This window comes from Peromyscus eremicus, chromosome 23 (assembly GCF_949786415.1).
Source record: "Peromyscus eremicus chromosome 23, PerEre_H2_v1, whole genome shotgun sequence".
Classification (NCBI taxonomy): Eukaryota; Metazoa; Chordata; class Mammalia; order Rodentia; family Cricetidae; genus Peromyscus; species Peromyscus eremicus.
The window spans coordinates 1,338,436-1,354,765 of NC_081438.1; the positions used below are offsets into that span (position 1 = coordinate 1,338,436).

General features: G+C 52.1%; 1 long non-coding RNA gene across 1 annotated transcript; it reads left to right on the forward strand.

Annotated features, from left to right (window-relative positions):
• The first annotated feature begins 2,561 nt into the window (after positions 1-2,561).
• Positions 2,562-8,500, forward strand: LOC131898221 (uncharacterized). The gene is made up of 3 exons (XR_009375876.1): positions 2,562-2,609; positions 3,533-3,741; positions 8,155-8,500. It is a non-coding gene; the product is annotated as an uncharacterized LOC131898221 (long non-coding RNA).
• Positions 8,501-16,330: the final 7,830 nt, after the last annotated feature.

The window sequence follows — 16,330 nt, forward strand, 5'->3', positions numbered from 1 at the left end:
TGTAGCTTTGCGCCTTTCCTGGAACTCACTTGGTAGCCCAGGCTGGCCTCGAACTCACAGAGATCCGCCTGGCTCTGCCTCCCCAGTGCTGGGATTAAAGGCGTGTGCCACCACTGCCCGGCTCTTTTTTTCTTTTTTAAAGATTTATTTATTTATTATGTATATGGAAGAGGGCGCCAGATCTCATTACAGATGGTTGTGAGCCACCATGTAGGTGCTGGGAATTGAACTCAGGACTTCTGGAAGAGCGGTCGGTGCTCTTAACCTCTGAGCCATCTCTCCAGCCTCCATTTCACCTCTTGTATAGTTTTCCCAAAGGTTCTCACGGTGTGTGTGTGTGTGTGTGTGTGTGTGTGTGTGTGTGTGTGTGTGTGATTGCACACATACACCAGTGTGGAGGCTAAGTCAATCTTGGCTATTTTCCTTAGGATCCATCCAGTCCATCTTGCGTTTTGAGATAGACTCTCTCCCTGGGACCTGTCGGTCACCAATTAGGCCAGGCTGCTTGGCCGCTAAGTACTAGGCTCCTCTTGTTTCAGTGTCCCCGGTGCACACCTGACACTTTTATACATGTGCTGGGGATTGAACTCCGGGTCTCAGGCTTATGCAGCAAGCACCTCACTGACCGTGTCTACTCAGACCCCAACATGCTCTACAAGTTAGAAACAGACACATTTGACCCCTCTATTGCTGCTGTTACACTTTGAGCCCCAGGAATTCCAAATAATGCCAGACAGGGAGAAGGGGCCGAGTGAGAGAGTCCCAGGACAGCCCTCTTTGTCCCCTGTCCCCAGGCTCCAGAGCCCTGCTGTGCTCCCCACAGGATAAAGATGTTCTGATGTACCACACGGGATCCTTCCGAAGCCTCTTCCTGCGCTGCTCTCACATTCTAAAGATTCTTCTTTTGGGGGATAGAGCATTTAAATATTGTAAAGTACACAGTGTTAACATGTGACACCCAGCCAGGTGGTGGTGGCGCATGCCTTTAATCCCAGCACTCAGGAGGCATAGGCAGGTGGATCTCTGTGAGTTTGAGGCCAGCCTGGGCTGCCGAGTGAGTTCCAGGACAAGCGCAAAGCTACATAGAGAGACCCTGTCTCGAAAAACAAACAAACAAACAAACAAACAAACAAACAAACAAACAAAAACATGTGACACCCACATCAAGAAAGAACCATCATTTGGGCGTGGTGGCACACACCTTTAATCTCAGCACTCAGCAGGCAGAGCAAGGTGGGGTTCTGTGTTTGAGGTCAGCCTGGTCTATAAGAGCTCCAGGATAGCCTGGGCTAAATAGTGAGGCCCTGTCTCAAGACAAAACAAAATAAAACAAGAACAGCTTCCATGGGGTTGGGGATTTAGCTCAGTGGTAGAGTGCTTGCCTAGCAAGCACGAGGCCCTGGGTTCGGTCCTCAGCTCCCGGGTGGGGGGGGGGCAGAGAACAGCTTCTAGCCCAGACAACTCCTCCAGGGCAGCCTAAGTACTCTAACCAGCTGGAACCTGCTGAGGTCTTTTCAGGGGATTTCCAAAGCTGGGAAACGAAATCTGACCCACTGCCTGCTTTTGTCAATAAAGCTTTATTAAAACAAGTCAAGGTCCATTTTGTATATAACACACAAGGTTGCTTTTGTTCTACGATGGCAAGAGATGGGTAGTTTGACAGAGAATGGTCCCCAAAGCCAAAGACATCCCTTTTCTGCATGGGTGGGGGTTCAGTGGCAGGGTACCAATTTGACTCTCTAGTGAACGCATTTGTTGACCCCCAATCTAACCGAGCTCTGTCCACCAGAACATTCTGTGACCATGAGGATGCTCCAAGGCTTTCCTGACCACAGACTCACCACAAATCACACACAGCCGTTGTGTATTGAAGTGTGGCTTTTGTGATTGAGGAACAGAATTTTTCATTTTGTCTCAAGTTAGTTAATTCACATTTAAATGACTTCACAAGCTCTCACCCTAAGGTGTTTTAACGTATGGAGGCTGAAGAGTCTAACGTCGGCGGTATTGAGAGCCTGCCATTCGGTGGAGGGGACAAAGATGAATCTCTGAGGTGGGTTCTCTAGGAAAGCCCCTCTGTCCCGTCTATCTCTAGCCAGCAGCTTCAGGGTTAACAAAGAAGCAGCCTGGGATGATGCTGGCATTTCCTTCAAAGATGTTGTTTGTATTGATATATTTGGGGATGATGTGTTAGCAGAGAGAGAGAGAGAGAGAGAGAGAGAGAGAGAGAGAGAGAGAGAGAGAGAGAAAGAAATCAATGAGCAGCTGATTGTGGCAGGAAGGGCGGTCGTTTGGGGCAAAAGCTGCAGCAGTGTATTGGGAAATAGATTTTTCTGCCCTCCAGACATTAGCTGGAAATTCTTTGAAATGAAGGCCCACAATCTATGTCAGAAATGAAAGATTAAGGAGGTTAATATGCTGGGCCTCCCCCCTCCTTTTTAATTTCCACGTCCTGGGTGCCCTTGGCCTCCTGAGGAGGATGTGCAGAGTCCCTCTGCCGTACTCCATCTGATCCCCCACCCCCACCCATCCTGATGGGGAGTAACTGCCACAGTTACTGGCGGCTCCTGGTAAGGGTGAGAGGGGCGACCTACTGCCTTGGTGCTGAGGTGACTCTGGGGCCAGGGGACTATACCACAGGGCTGGGGGTCTGACACTGGTTCTGGGGCTCATTGCTGACCTCTGGGGACCCTGAGCTTTGGGAAACTCCGCAACTCTGAGGCTCTCATTGCTGAGGACTCCAAGCCCTGCCCCTACCTCATGCATGACAGATCGGTGATCCTGATTCCAAACTCAAGTGGCTAAAAATTGAGCGTGAGGCTCACATTTTGGAGAAACAGGGGTGGGTGGGGGTGGGGGTGGGGGGAATGGACACTCTATCTCTGGAGAGCGATACAAGACGATCAAATCACTGAGCAGATTGCGGTTACGCACAGTCAGTGGTTTCCTAGAGTTTTGTGTGCTCCTTTTCCTTCATTGAGAACAGCTGCCTGTGCCTGGCTGTGGCCTGGAATACCACTGAGTGCTGGCTGGGGTGGAGGGTCTGAGGTAGGCCTGCCTTTCCTTTTCCGCCTCAGAACACCAGATTCCCAAGACCCAGCCATGTCCCGGCATCCACATCTTCAACGGCCTTCCTTCACAAAGTGAAGGGCAGCCTGGCCTCCAGCCTTCTTCACAGAAGGAAGGAGTGTAGCGTACCCACTCTGCAGCTGCTGCAGCTCCTTAGGGGTGCTCTCCCAGCCCGGAGGCTGCAGCTGAGAGTGGAGACCCCCAAGCTGCTTGTGGGTGCCACTATACCCCGAGTTCCAGCTGTTTCTGGGCACTGTTAGGAATATGTGTCCACACAGAAGGGCACCCAACTGTGGGGACTCAGGGAAGATGGCAGCCATGGGTACAGAACCTCAGAAACCCAGAGGCATGGATTGTCCTTCCAAGCCTTCCCCTGCCCTGATCTCCCTGCAAGCTCCCATGCCCTTCCCAGGCAATGCTCTTCTTTTGATGCTGTGGCTGGAGAATGTCTCTGTCCCCCTAGAATGGACACTCATCTGGAGCCACAAGGATGTAAGCTACCCCTATCACCTGGTACCTGAGGCTCTTCCCCTGTAGCTGCGTTCTCAGCAACCTGGTGTATGGTTTGATGAATGAAACGACACACGGAGTCCCCATGGAGATGAAAGACTGTGTGCTAATGAACACTCAGCACTGCCGTGGACAGACAGATGCCCCTGAAGCTCAGGAAAGGTATGAAATGGTGCTTGCTCTTGCTAGGCCTGCTGGGACCCAGGTGGAGCCTAGCGTAAGGTTATTCCTCGCCAAGGGATTCCATGCTCTCCTCTGCGGAGTGTTGGGAGGAGCAGTGCAACATGGAAAACCCAGATGTCTCACGGGCAGTGAATCCTGGCCTTCGTCTCTGTTTCCAGCAGCAGGGATGGAACAGGACAGGCAGCAGCCGACATGATAGTTCTTGTGAGAGTAGATTTGGAGCTTTGTAAGATCATAAACTGAAAGGCATTTGAAAGCACTGCATCCACCCTTCTACCCCTCCCCTGTACCCACACACCTCCCACCATCACCCACTCATCCACCACCCCACTACCCACCCATCCATCCACCTCTTTACCTGTCTACTACTCACTCACTGACCAACCAATCACCCACCCATCTATCCCTGCCTCCACTCATCTATTCACCAATATATCCACCAACCCATCCACCACTCATCCATCTATCCATCCACCACCTACCCACCCATCCATCCACTCACACACTCACCTACTTACCTGTTTATCCACCATCCATCCATCTATCCACTCACCCATCCACTTACCCACCCATCCATCCACTCAGTCACCTACTCATCCACCTACTCCCCAACGTCCATCCATTTCTCCATCCTCCACTGTTGAGGCCGAAGTTGGCTGCTACTAAACCCATTTCTTTTCCCTCTTGCACCCAATTTCCCCATCTCCTTTGTCCTTGGCGAGCCCATATGGCTTTATCACAATGGGTTTGGCCATAAACCAGCACTCATGGCTCCCATTCTCTCCATCTGCTGGCGGAAAGCAGGTGACTCTGAGACCTTAGAGAGGAGAAAAGCCACTAATAGGAGGCACTGAGACCTGCTGGCTGAGAGCAACCTTTCCAAGAGAGAGCACAAAATGATACTGCTGAGAACTCCTCACTCAGCACTTGGTGTCATCCTCAGTGAGGAGACACACTGGACAGCTTTATTGAGCACTGGCTATTCACTGAGCCAAGCCAGAGCAGGACACAGTGAAGCTTGTCCTTGGGATGCTAGGTGGAGAGACATAGTAAATAGAATTGTTTCACATATTCATGAGTACAGAAACAGAAAAGAAAGCAAGACTATGGGTTGGAGATGGAGAGGACTTCCCAAAGGGAGGTTAGGGGAGGTTGGTCCAAGAAGAGACCATAACATCTCTCCTGAAATTGAGAGTTGAAAAGAAACTGGACATTCCAGGAGTGGTAGGAGGCCTTTCTAGGTCCACTCGCAGCCCAAACAAAGGCACTGAGGTGCAACCAGAGGGGACCAGGTGGCTGGAGCTGGGGACAAGGAGACAGAGATCAAGGGGAGAAGCTAGGGCGCTGGCTGAGGTGAGCTCAGTGCATGTGAAGCTCACATGTGGGGGCCTCAGTTCCACAGCACAGCTGATGTGGGGAGTGGACCCCAGTGGAAGGCATTTGGGTCATGGGGGTGGAGCTCAGAATGGAATTGATGCTTTTCTTCTGAGGGGTTTGCCCTCCTGGGAATTCAGCCCTTTCCTCACGCTTGAACACATCCAACTTTGCTGAGCTTCCAACTTTGGGTCGAAGCAGCACCCAGGCTCTTGCCAGAAGCTGGGGATACACTGGCACCCCGTTCTGGGGTTTCCCAGAGCCAGACAAACCCACCAGTCTCAGACACTCTGTATCAGCAACAGAAAATGGACTGAAATACCTGCCAGGATTATTTTTGAGTTGTTTTGGTGCACACAAGGTGCTAAGCACTGAAGACAACCAGTCAATATGTCCCCAAGCCTGTGTTCTCAGAAGGGAGTGCCTGCTGGATCCTAGGGTCAGCTCGTGTTTATGCCAGACTGCTTCTTTGCCTCTAGGAACAGGGAACTCATGAGCTAATTAGGCAGCACAGCACACCTCTGCTAGTGGATGTTTTCTCCTGTAAGTCTAGGGCATGCTGCAAGTACGTGCCTCTTTTGCTGGATTGGCTAACCACAGAACATCAGCTGCAGGAATCCCCCTTGCCTCCCCATGTACAAAGGCAATCGAGGGGAGAGTTGACTTGAAAGATAGAGGCAGCTTCAGATGAGACCCTGGATCCAGCCACACCTGAAGTTGTACCTTCAATAATTTTCCACCTGTGTGAAACTTCTCAGTTTCTTAAGCAGCTGTGAGTTGAGTTCACATCAAGCCTGGACATTCTGAAAACACCATCCAGGGATGGGGGAGTGGACGTGGGGCATGCCATGGAGTGAGTAGTTTTTCTGCTTCAGTCTCCCTGGACACATAGGGTGGCTGCCACTCATTTGGAAGTACCTTCTGGTTCCTACGCTTAGCGGGATGTGGCCTGGATCTGACCATGTCTCTGCTCTATAATAACTCAGATTCACCTCAAGCCCCCGGAGGAGGTAAGAAATGAGGTTCTGCGACTTTCTCTGGGCCCCGTGGCTCCCTTGGTCACCAAGAAGATAGGGCGAAGGCTTGTGTCCAGAGCTTTGGAAGAATGGAGACCTCCAGCCAGCCGCTGTAGACATCTGGATGGGGAGCATGGCAGATGGAATGCCTGACGCTGCCACATTGCTGAGTTTACGGTGATGGCAGGTTCTCCCCCCTCCCCTGCCGCGTTTACAGGGATGTCTTCACAATTTCCTTTTTGATATACGACAGAGGCTCCTCGGCTGGTGTCCCTCTGTCAGAAGGGACTCTGAGACTAAATCACCGGAAACCAGCCGGCACTGCACACTGCGGTGGGATAAATCTTCTCCAGGACACATGCACCGTGTGACCCTGGGGACCAGACAGTGTGAGAGGTCAAGTACAGGGGCAACAAGGAACTTGCCCTCTGCCCCCATCTGGACTGGAGGGTGGAGCTGGTGACGGCAGGAGGGAGGATTGCCTTCCTGGGATGCTGTGAGAAGGGCCATAGGACCACAGACAAGTAGCTCTTCACTGTTCCGGGACACAGAGGCCTGAGATGAAGGTGTCCCTGGGGATGTGGCCCCTGTGCTTTGGCTTCTTGAGTTCTGGGCTCACAGATGTGTTAGTTTGCTTCACGCTTCAGCAGAGATGTTGCCCTCATGCTCCTACCTCATCTGAACGTGGCTACACCTGCAAAGACCAGCTTCCACAGCCACAGTCTGTCTGAGTGAGCATCAGTTTGGGGGAAGTATAGACAGTGGAGGGGTGGGCCCTGGAGGTGGGAGGAACTGGGAATGTGCACGTGGCCCTTAGGCAGTTCCTGAAAGGAATGATCTTACAATGGTCTTGGCTCATTGCAGCAAGCAGCCTTCATGGGGGCGGTGTGAATGAAGACAGTGTATTTTGGTTTATCCTCAAAGGTTCATCACGGACTAAAGCTTTAACCCTCCGTATTGAGGTGGCGTGCCCTTTAAGAGGAAGGGCCTAATGAGAGGGCCCTAGACTAGTACCTTCCTTTAGTGTAGAACCCCACACATTGCTTGTTATTGCCTCAATCCATCCACTCACTCACTCACTCATCCACCCACTCACTTATATCTCCATTCAGATATATTCATCCATCCACCCATCCACTCACTCATCCACCCATTTACCCACTCATGCATCTATTTATCCATCTATCCATCCAACCACTTATCATCCAGCCACTTATCCATCCATCCATTCATCCATCCATCCATCCGTCCATCCATTCACCTACTCACTCATATCTCCATTTAGATCTATTCATCCACCCACCCACTCACTTACTCATCTACCCATCTACCAACTCATTCATCTATCCATTCACCCAACTATTTATCTAGCCATCCATCCATCCTTCCTTCCTTCCATCCATCCATCTATCCATCCATCCATCCATCCATCCTTCCAGCTATCCACTCATTCCATCAATCCACTTTCTCACTCATCTACTCTTCCATCTATTCATTAATTCATTCATCCATCCATCCGTCATCCATCCATCTACCCACCTACCCAATCTTCTCTTCCCACTGAATGCATTCACATTATTCTGGTTTCATCTTCTATGAGGCCTTCTTCGGAGCCGAGTGGATGCCAGTCCTGTGTCCTTGAGCCTCTGGAACTGTGAGGCTCTTGTTTCTCTATAAAATTTTCTAGTCTCAAGTATCTAATTATAGTAACCAAGACACGGGCCTTACACTCTTAGGAACAACCCTCTTGCCTGAAATGTGTCTTATGGTCATTGAAAGACAGGCAGAGGGATGCTCACAGCATACTTAGTTGTCTTAGCTGAAAACTGGAAACCACCCAGTGCAAAACTGACTGCAGTCTTGCATACTGACCCATTGGGAAACCGAGTCTATGTCTTCTCCCTGCAATCTGTGCTGATCATGTGACTCTCTGTGGTCAATGGAAGGTGGTAGAGGTAACGAAGCCTCAAAAGGCCTTACACACTTCTCTCTGCTTTCTAAGAAATCTGCTCACCATGTGGGTGGCTCCTGTTGCTGTGACAGATGAGGGTAACGGAAGGAAGGTTCATGCTGGACACAGCTTAAGGTCAGTCTACCATGGTAGGGAAGGCATGGCAGGAGGGTGAGGTGGGCGTCACACGGCCTCCAGAAGCATGGAGAAATGAATGCTAGTCTTAGCTGATGGGTTAAAGATGTGACACCCTCATTCAGGTTGGGTTTCCCACCTCAATTAACCCGCTCTAAACCTCACAGACACAGTCAGAGATCCATTTCCATATAATTCTAAAGCTTGTCAGGTTGACAACAAAGATGAACCCTCACAAGTTCACCCCTTGCCAGCCTGACACCCACACATCACTTTTAAATCATAGAGTTCCATCTCTGGTCTTCAAAGATTTGTGGACATCTCTTAGTGAGAACCATGTTAGGTTCACTCTGAGAGCCCCCCAAAGCTTAACAATTCTAATATGTCAAAAAGCCCTAAATTTGTTCTGAGAGACTAAGAAATCCCTTCAATGGGAGCCCTTGTGTTTGGAGAATTTCTTCCCTAGGGAGACACAGCAAGGTCCCAATGACAAACCAAAGTACAAGTCCGTCAGCGTTCATCCTGGGGAACCAACTGATTTCGTGGGCATCCTTACAGAGCAGGAATGAGGGGTTGCTTAAAGGTGAGTGGGCGGCCCCAAAGCAGTCTCACAATGACTTCCTCATAGCCCCAGAGGAAGAGCCCCTCTCTAGTTATCCAACAAACAGTGGCGTGGAGTTTCCACTCCCATTCCAAAAAGGAGGAATGGAAGGAGAGGAAGGTCAGACCAAACCCCGCAGCTCCACATCCAGCATCTGGAGCTTGGGGTACCATCACCTGGGCTTCAGTGGACTTGGGTAACCCCACCGCTCCATCACTGCCACCTGAAGCACACATATCCTCTCTTGGGCTGGCCCCTGAGCTTCTGGAATTCTCTTTCCCAGCTTCTCACCTCCTAGCTGGGTGGCAGACGCTTTTCTTCTGCATCTGGCTTTCATGCGATTCTGGGATCCAAACTCAGCTCACCAGCCTTGCAAGGCAAACACTTTTAACCCACCAAGCCATCTCCCCAGCCCAGAAAAATCTTGAACAGGTCTGGCCTCATTTCTTTTTGTACTGTTGAACAGTCCTGGGTTGGGTTCTCACACAGAGGACAGGTGTGTAAGGAGAAAGTCACAGAATGTCCAAACACCCTTGCAAATTCCTTGAAATGCCACCTCTCTGTGAACCCATCAGTACAGCATGTCCCAACCTGGGGAAGGTCAGCAACCTCTGGTTAAACTCTGTGTGTTGTGAAAGCATCATGCAATGTGTTTAGAGGTTGCATGATGTGATGGTTAGATTTGGCTGTCAAGCTTACACAGTGTTTATTGCCTGGGAGGAGTGTCTCAGTAAGGAGATAGCTAGATTAGACTGATCTGTGGGCAGGCTTTGGAGGGATTTCTTTAATTGGGTTAATGGACATGGGAAGACCCAATCTGAATGTGGGAGGCACCACTCCCTAGGCAGAGGATCCTGAATTGTATGAGTGCAGAGAGGGAGCCGAGCACACACATACACTATTGACTTGGGTGTGCACACATTAATGAACGGCTCTGTTCTTGATTACAAATGCAGTGTGACCAGCGGCTGCCTCAGAGTCCTGCTGCCTCTACTTCTCCACATGGATGGGCTGCAGCGTGGTAGTGCAATTAAAATAAGCCCTTTCTCCCCTCAGTGGCTCTTGTCAGGGTGTTTTACCAGGAAAAGAAATGAGGCGCAACTCTCCCAGGGGCCAGAGGAACTCTGAACAAACAGAGTGAGACATTGTAGGAGCTCCAGGGGCCCCTGAAGGGAGGCCTCTGCTGGGAAGCCCCTCAGCTGGCGTCGGGTGGGACGTTTTCTCACATAGCCTCTCACCCTTTGGGGAAAATGACAAATGTGTTTAGTAGGTTAAGTTGACCCTGACCGGATGAACCCAATTAATGCAGATTCAAGAACAGTGGGAAACCGGTGTATTTGAGGTCTTCCCTTGTGATAGCTGGAGGTTGCGTGCTGTGAGTCCCGCCAGCCTCCAGCCTTCTTCACACCTACGGTTTCTCTCCCCGAGTCTCAGCGTCTGCATTTCTTTTTCTGTAAAAACTTCAGTACATTGTCATTTATTGTGTGTGTGTGTGTGTGTGTGTGTGTGCATATGCATTTTCAAGTGTGAATATGTGCATGTGTAACATAGTGCCCATGTGGAAGTCAGAGGAGAAGGTGTTAGAGTTGGTTGTCTCCTTCCACCATGTGACAGAACCCCAGTCAGCACTGTTGGAGGAAGGAGCCTTGACCCCTTGCGGCATCTTGCTAGTCCAGTGTCTTGATTACTAAATCGGGAGAGTGACTTGATGGAAACGGGCATTCTGTGTTACTTTATGAGATCAAAAAATCCTGTAGAGAGGGTAGCCAAGGCTACCTATCCCGGCTGAGTGACCTCAAGCCATTGTGTGTTCTTCTCTGGTTGGTCACTCCACCTGTGCATGGTGTAGTGGGTGGTGGGTGGTGGGGTGGGGTGGTGGGGGAGGGCAGAGTTCTGGCTCTTTTTTGGCTGGGACTGGACACAGACAGAGACTGGAGAGTCAACTCAACAGCCCAGGCCAGGACTGTAGAAGAAGATGTGACCCACATGCCACTATCTCAGGATGCACCAGGCTGAGGCAGGAGCATCATGACATGTTTGCAGCCAGCCCGGGATACAAAGCAAAATCCTATTGTAGCAAACAAACAAACAACAACAACAACAAAACCAAACCAAACCAACACAACAACAACAACAACAACAAACCCCAAAACAAAAAAGGAAACAAGAAGGCAAGGAGGAGACTGAACCCCGGAGGGAAGAAGAGTGGCCTGGGGTGACATGGCTGCCAGCACAGGAAGCCTGAGGTGCAGGCAGCAGGCTTGCTACTTCTGAGTGGGGACAGGCAGGGGACAACTTCCAGAGAGCTTCCAGAGAGCACAGGTGAGCAAGTGGAGAAGCTATTGGGGTGGGCACTGGACCACAGGCCCAGAGAGCGGATGGAGGGCAAGCCAGGCAGGCCTGGGTGAGAGAGGCAGCACAAAAAGATGTTTTCTCACGTTCATGGAGTGCTCACCAGGCCCCAGGTGCCACGGATCTGCAGATGCATGGCATGGAGAAGGAGCACACTCGATGAGCAGAACGTTCCAGAAGCATGAGCGCCAGACTGTGCTGTCGCTACCCACAAGCCTTCCAAGACTACTTGCTCCCTACAATTATCTAGAAGACCCACAAATAAACTATAGAGTTCTGAATGCAGCCTTGGACAGCGTGGCCACCGATGTCACCCCTCATGTTTTGGCCTGAAAAATCTGTTTCAGTATCAAAGCCTTCAGGGTCCAGCGGGCCTGGGAGCCCAGGCAGTAGGACACGTGTCCCCGGGCACCTCCCCGCCACACGCACCCTTCTGCAAACACACAGGGCTCGTGATTGATTCTCTGTGTTCTTCACACAGCCAGGCAGGGCTGGCTGAATGGGCCGCGTGCAGCCCAAAGGCCCGCCTGGAACCTCGTCCCTGCCCTCTGCCCCGGAAGTCGTTTGTTTTGAGAGGCAGCCTTTTCTGTCCGGCTTGGAAGGCTACTGCTGGCCTCCCTGGAGCCACCCATCCCAGCTAAAGCAACAAAGACCCTCTGAGCTGGGGCTGGGGGAGGGCCTGGGTGCTCAGGTGTAGACATGGATGAGCGTGAGCTCAGGAAGGAGTGCTGGGCTCTCCCGCTGAGGCGATCCCGGCTTGGTCTGTGGATAAGATTTCCACACTGGGAGGATGCTCCCCCGCCCCCACCCGTCTCTTCTTTCTGAATTAAGAGCCAGCTGTTGCCACTCCCAGCGCCCTGGCTCTATCATCTCAACAGCAGGCTCTGGAGTTGAATAGATCTGGCTCAACTCCAGTCTTGGCCAACCTCGCTCCAGCTTCCTTATCTATTCAGGGGTGTGTGTGTGTGTGGGGGGGCAAAGCCAGCTTTTGAGGTGGCCAGATGCTTCCCCACCCCCCCGGGATGAAGAGGCATTCACCCCTCTTCTCTCCCCTCCCCATCTTAGTCACTGTCACCTGGTTTTATGCCCCGACTGGATGTGAACTAGAGAGAGGAGAGCTCTGGTCCAGGAGACTAGAACCCCAGGTCCAGGAGTCTAGAACCCCAGGTCCCAGCTCTTTCTTGTCTGGGCCCTGCTCTGTGACTCTGGGCAGTTGTCTGTCCTCTGGAATCATGGGCACATCGGTTTCTCAAGCTGTGTTCAAGTTACGAACTCCTGTGGGAACTGGACTTGGGTTTCTCTTTTCTGTATGCTTTCCATGTACCTGGTAGATGCATCCGAAGTGAACATGTGAACAGACGGGGGGGGGGGGTGTTAGAAATTTCTGGGTGCCAGGCTGCAGATTTTGTTGAGGCTCTGATGGAAATAGTGGCGCTTTTTTTTTTTTTTTTTTTTTTTTTTTTTTTTTTTTTTTCCTGCTGAGAGGTCTGGACCAGGGAGTCTGATTTGTGGGATGCTTCTTCTTCTTCTCCTCCTCCTCCTCCTTCTTCTAACTTTATGTGTGTGGGTGTTTTACCTACATGTATGTCTGTGCCCTACATGTGTGCCTCTTGCCCTCGGAGGCCAGAAACTAATGTCTGATACTCTGGAACTAGAGCAACAGATGGTTGTGAGCTGCCGTGGGAGCGTTGGGAACAGAACCCAGGTCCTCCACAAGAGCAGTTCGTGCTTTTAACTCTCGAGCTATCTTTTCTATTTTTTATCATGGGAACTCTGAAGGCTTATGCTGTCCCCATGGTCCAGTCTCTGAGGGGAAGCACAAATGGGGAGGAATGGTGTCAGTGGTGCAGCATCGCTTTGTGGAGAGAGCAGACCCTCTTCTGCTGGCCACTCACCTCCTCGCTTCCCAGAACCCACCTCCTTCCCTCCCTCCCTCCCTTCCTTTTATCCCCCACACATTCGTTTGCTTCCCCATTCATCTGTCCACCTGTTTATCCATCAATTGATCATCCCTCCATCGTTCACCCATCTGTCCATACACCCATCTGCTCATAAACCTATCCAGTTCATTCATCTACCTATTCATCTGTTCATCCATCCTTCATCAGTCCATTATCCATCTACCCCCTTACCCATTCACCGACCCTCCCTCCCTCAACCAACCAGTCTATCCATCTACTCATCTGTGTATCCATCCACTCGCCTACCATCCAGCTACCAACCCATAATCCACCCATCCATTTATCCATCCATATACTCATGAACCCACTTACACATCCATCCATCTACCCATCTATCCATCCTCTACCCATATGTCTGGCCACCCACTCATCCATCCATCCATTAATCCATCATCCATAAATTCGTCCACTTATAATCCATCTGTCTGCCCATCCACTCATCCATTAATCCATCGTTTAATTATCCACCCATCCATCCATCTACCTATCCTTCCATCCATCCGTCACCTATTCATCCACCCACTCATCTCAAAAGCATGGTCTGAGTTTGACTAGGCATTGTCCAGGTCTGAGGAGAAGGAACAGGCAAAGCCTGGTTTCACCCTTAAGGGGCTCTGATAGTGGGTGACTGTGTGAGCAGATAGGGACAGTTAAGAGACTGTGGGCCGTGAGGGGGGAGGTGCATAGGGCAGAAGCGTCCACATGCGGTCAACAAATCACCCAGGACTGCAGCTATACTGCAGCCAAGGTGGGCTGCCTGGAGGAGAGCGGGATGAGGATACGTGTTGGAGAGAGATGAGGGGCTGTTACAGGGAGGAAGGGCCCTGGCTGGTGAAACAGTATGGGCAAAGCTCTGGGAACAGGAGACATGTGGGCAGAGCTGAAAATGAAATACAACAGTACTAGCTGCCCTGCCTGCTCCCGGTGTGCTGCTGGGCATGGAGGCCTTTCAGACACCCGTCAAAGACACACAGAAAGACCAAGGCTCTTGGACCTGGGAGGCGAACAGATAGCCTGATCACGCTCTGGTTGCCGGAGACTGCTCTGCCCGGGAGACTCTCCAGAGCCCTTGGGGGGAGGGAAGCTGGAAGGCTCCAGGGAGGCCTGTGGGGCGGGTGGGGCGGGTGGGGCGTGGGAAGGCTGCAGGGCTGCTGTGGGACAGCAAGGGCTTTCCTGTCAGTCCTGGTCCGCTCCTTTGTCCCCATGTGTCACCAAAGAACGCAGCCACAATCTTGATAAAGGACGCTTTGTCTGGCAGCCTTGGGAGGGGGGGAGGGAGGGAGTGGAAGAGGAGGCCCTGGGCAGGAAAGAGTTACCCCTCCCCTCGGGCTGGCCCTGCCCCCACCTCTGGCTCTGGGCAGGAAGCACCTATGCCCCATGGACACCCACATCCTCTGCTGAGCCCTGAGCATGCTTCCTGACTTGGGGGTGTGCAGCTTCCCGTTCTTGGAGCCTCAGTTTCCTCATCTGGAGGGTGGGGATGGGTGTGGGGTTCAGCCAGAACAGCTGTGTGGTCCACTGCAGTAAGCCAAAAGGATGAGGGAGGGGAAGGCAGTCCACAGAGGCAAGGTGGTTGGTCAGGGTCACACAGCTTGGCCATGGGAGGGATAATGATGCAGCTAGGATGTCTTCTGTGTGCCTGAGGGTGAGGGCGGGCGTCAGGCACTTGTTTTTCTTCTTGGGCAGGTGGCTGGAGTCCTGGGCAGGCCTTTGGCTTAGAGGAACATGTGGTCATCTGAGAGAGTCCACTGTTCACTGAAGCCCGTGAGGGAGAGCATTGGATGCCCTGGGTGCCTGCTGCCCACGTGGGCTAGACATGGGAGGGCAGCGGGGCAGCGTTGGGCCAGGCAGCTACCACTGAGGTCTGTGTGATCATCAGCTGGTTCTGGCCGCTCTGTGGCTCAGTTTCCCCAGGTAATGTGGCTCTGGCATGAGCACCGCCTCGCTGTTTTGGTGGGCAGCTTCCAACATGGGCCACCAGGGTCACTGGGACAATGGTATCTGCTTCTGGCCACACAAAGACTTTGTTCAATTCAAGGTCATAGCTGGGGTGAGCTGGGACCAGCCCAGCCCCTCCTGGCAGTTCCTGCCTAGGAAGGAAGGGTGTGGGCAGAGGGGCTGTGGTCCTGGGATGAGGAGGTCTTAGAGGGCAGGAGGCAAGTGAGCCGCCCTGTCCTGCTGGGTATTGCCTTTTGTGAGGGATCTGTCACCCTGGTCTGAGCTTAGGGACCTGGACCCTTGTCTCCTCCCCACAAAGATGGGCCTAGCCATGGACCCATGGATCAGTCCTTAGCATTTCTCCCTCTAAGCAGTGACAGCCACCCAGTGGGTCTGCTCCTAGAGAGGAGAAATGACTTATCCAGAGTCGCACAGCTATCAAGAGACTCTATTACTCCCTCAGGCTTTGACTTGGCAGTGTGAATTGGGTGCCAACATAGAGGAATCCTTCTGAGGCGGATCCCTAGGGGAAGGCTTGGCTGTGGTCTAAACCCACCTCTGTGGCCAGTCTGTTGGGGGCTTATCCTGGCTCTGTCACATACGGTGTGACCTTGGACAAGTGAATGAACTACTCTGTGCCTGTTTCCTACATGGAGGATGCAGATTTTCACCGTGCCTGTATCCTAGGTCCTGGCGAGAATGGAATGGGCATGCAGCACTGGAAAACCCTCTGCCAGCGGTGGTCAGGGAGCGTGTAGGGCCAAAGGCTGGCTGTGGCTCTAGGGGCACCTTGGGGAGCCACCCCTTGCTCCTGTGACATGAGAAACGTTGGGGTGGCAGGTAACCCAGGAGTAGTGGTGAAGTTCTGCCCAGAGCTTGAACTAGGCGGGAGAAGGGGCCCTGTGTGCCTGGGGGACAGGGCTGGAACAGGGGAGGTAACCAATGACCACAGCCCAGTGCACAGCCTGATGGGGGCCAGAACCCTGAGAGGAAAGGCTATGTGGTGCCAGGAGTCTCCTAAGGCCTAACTCTCCAGAGTGTTGCACATTATGGCGGCCCAGTGGGAAGTAAATTTAGGACAAAACGGTGACCAGAAAATGAATTGACGCTGGTGTGATGACATATGCCCGTGACTCCAGTGCTCCGGAGGTGTGTGTGTGTGTGTGTGTGTGTGTGTGTGTGTGTGTGTAAGAGAGAGAGAGAGAGAGAGAGAGAGAGAGAGAGAGAGAGAGAGAGAACT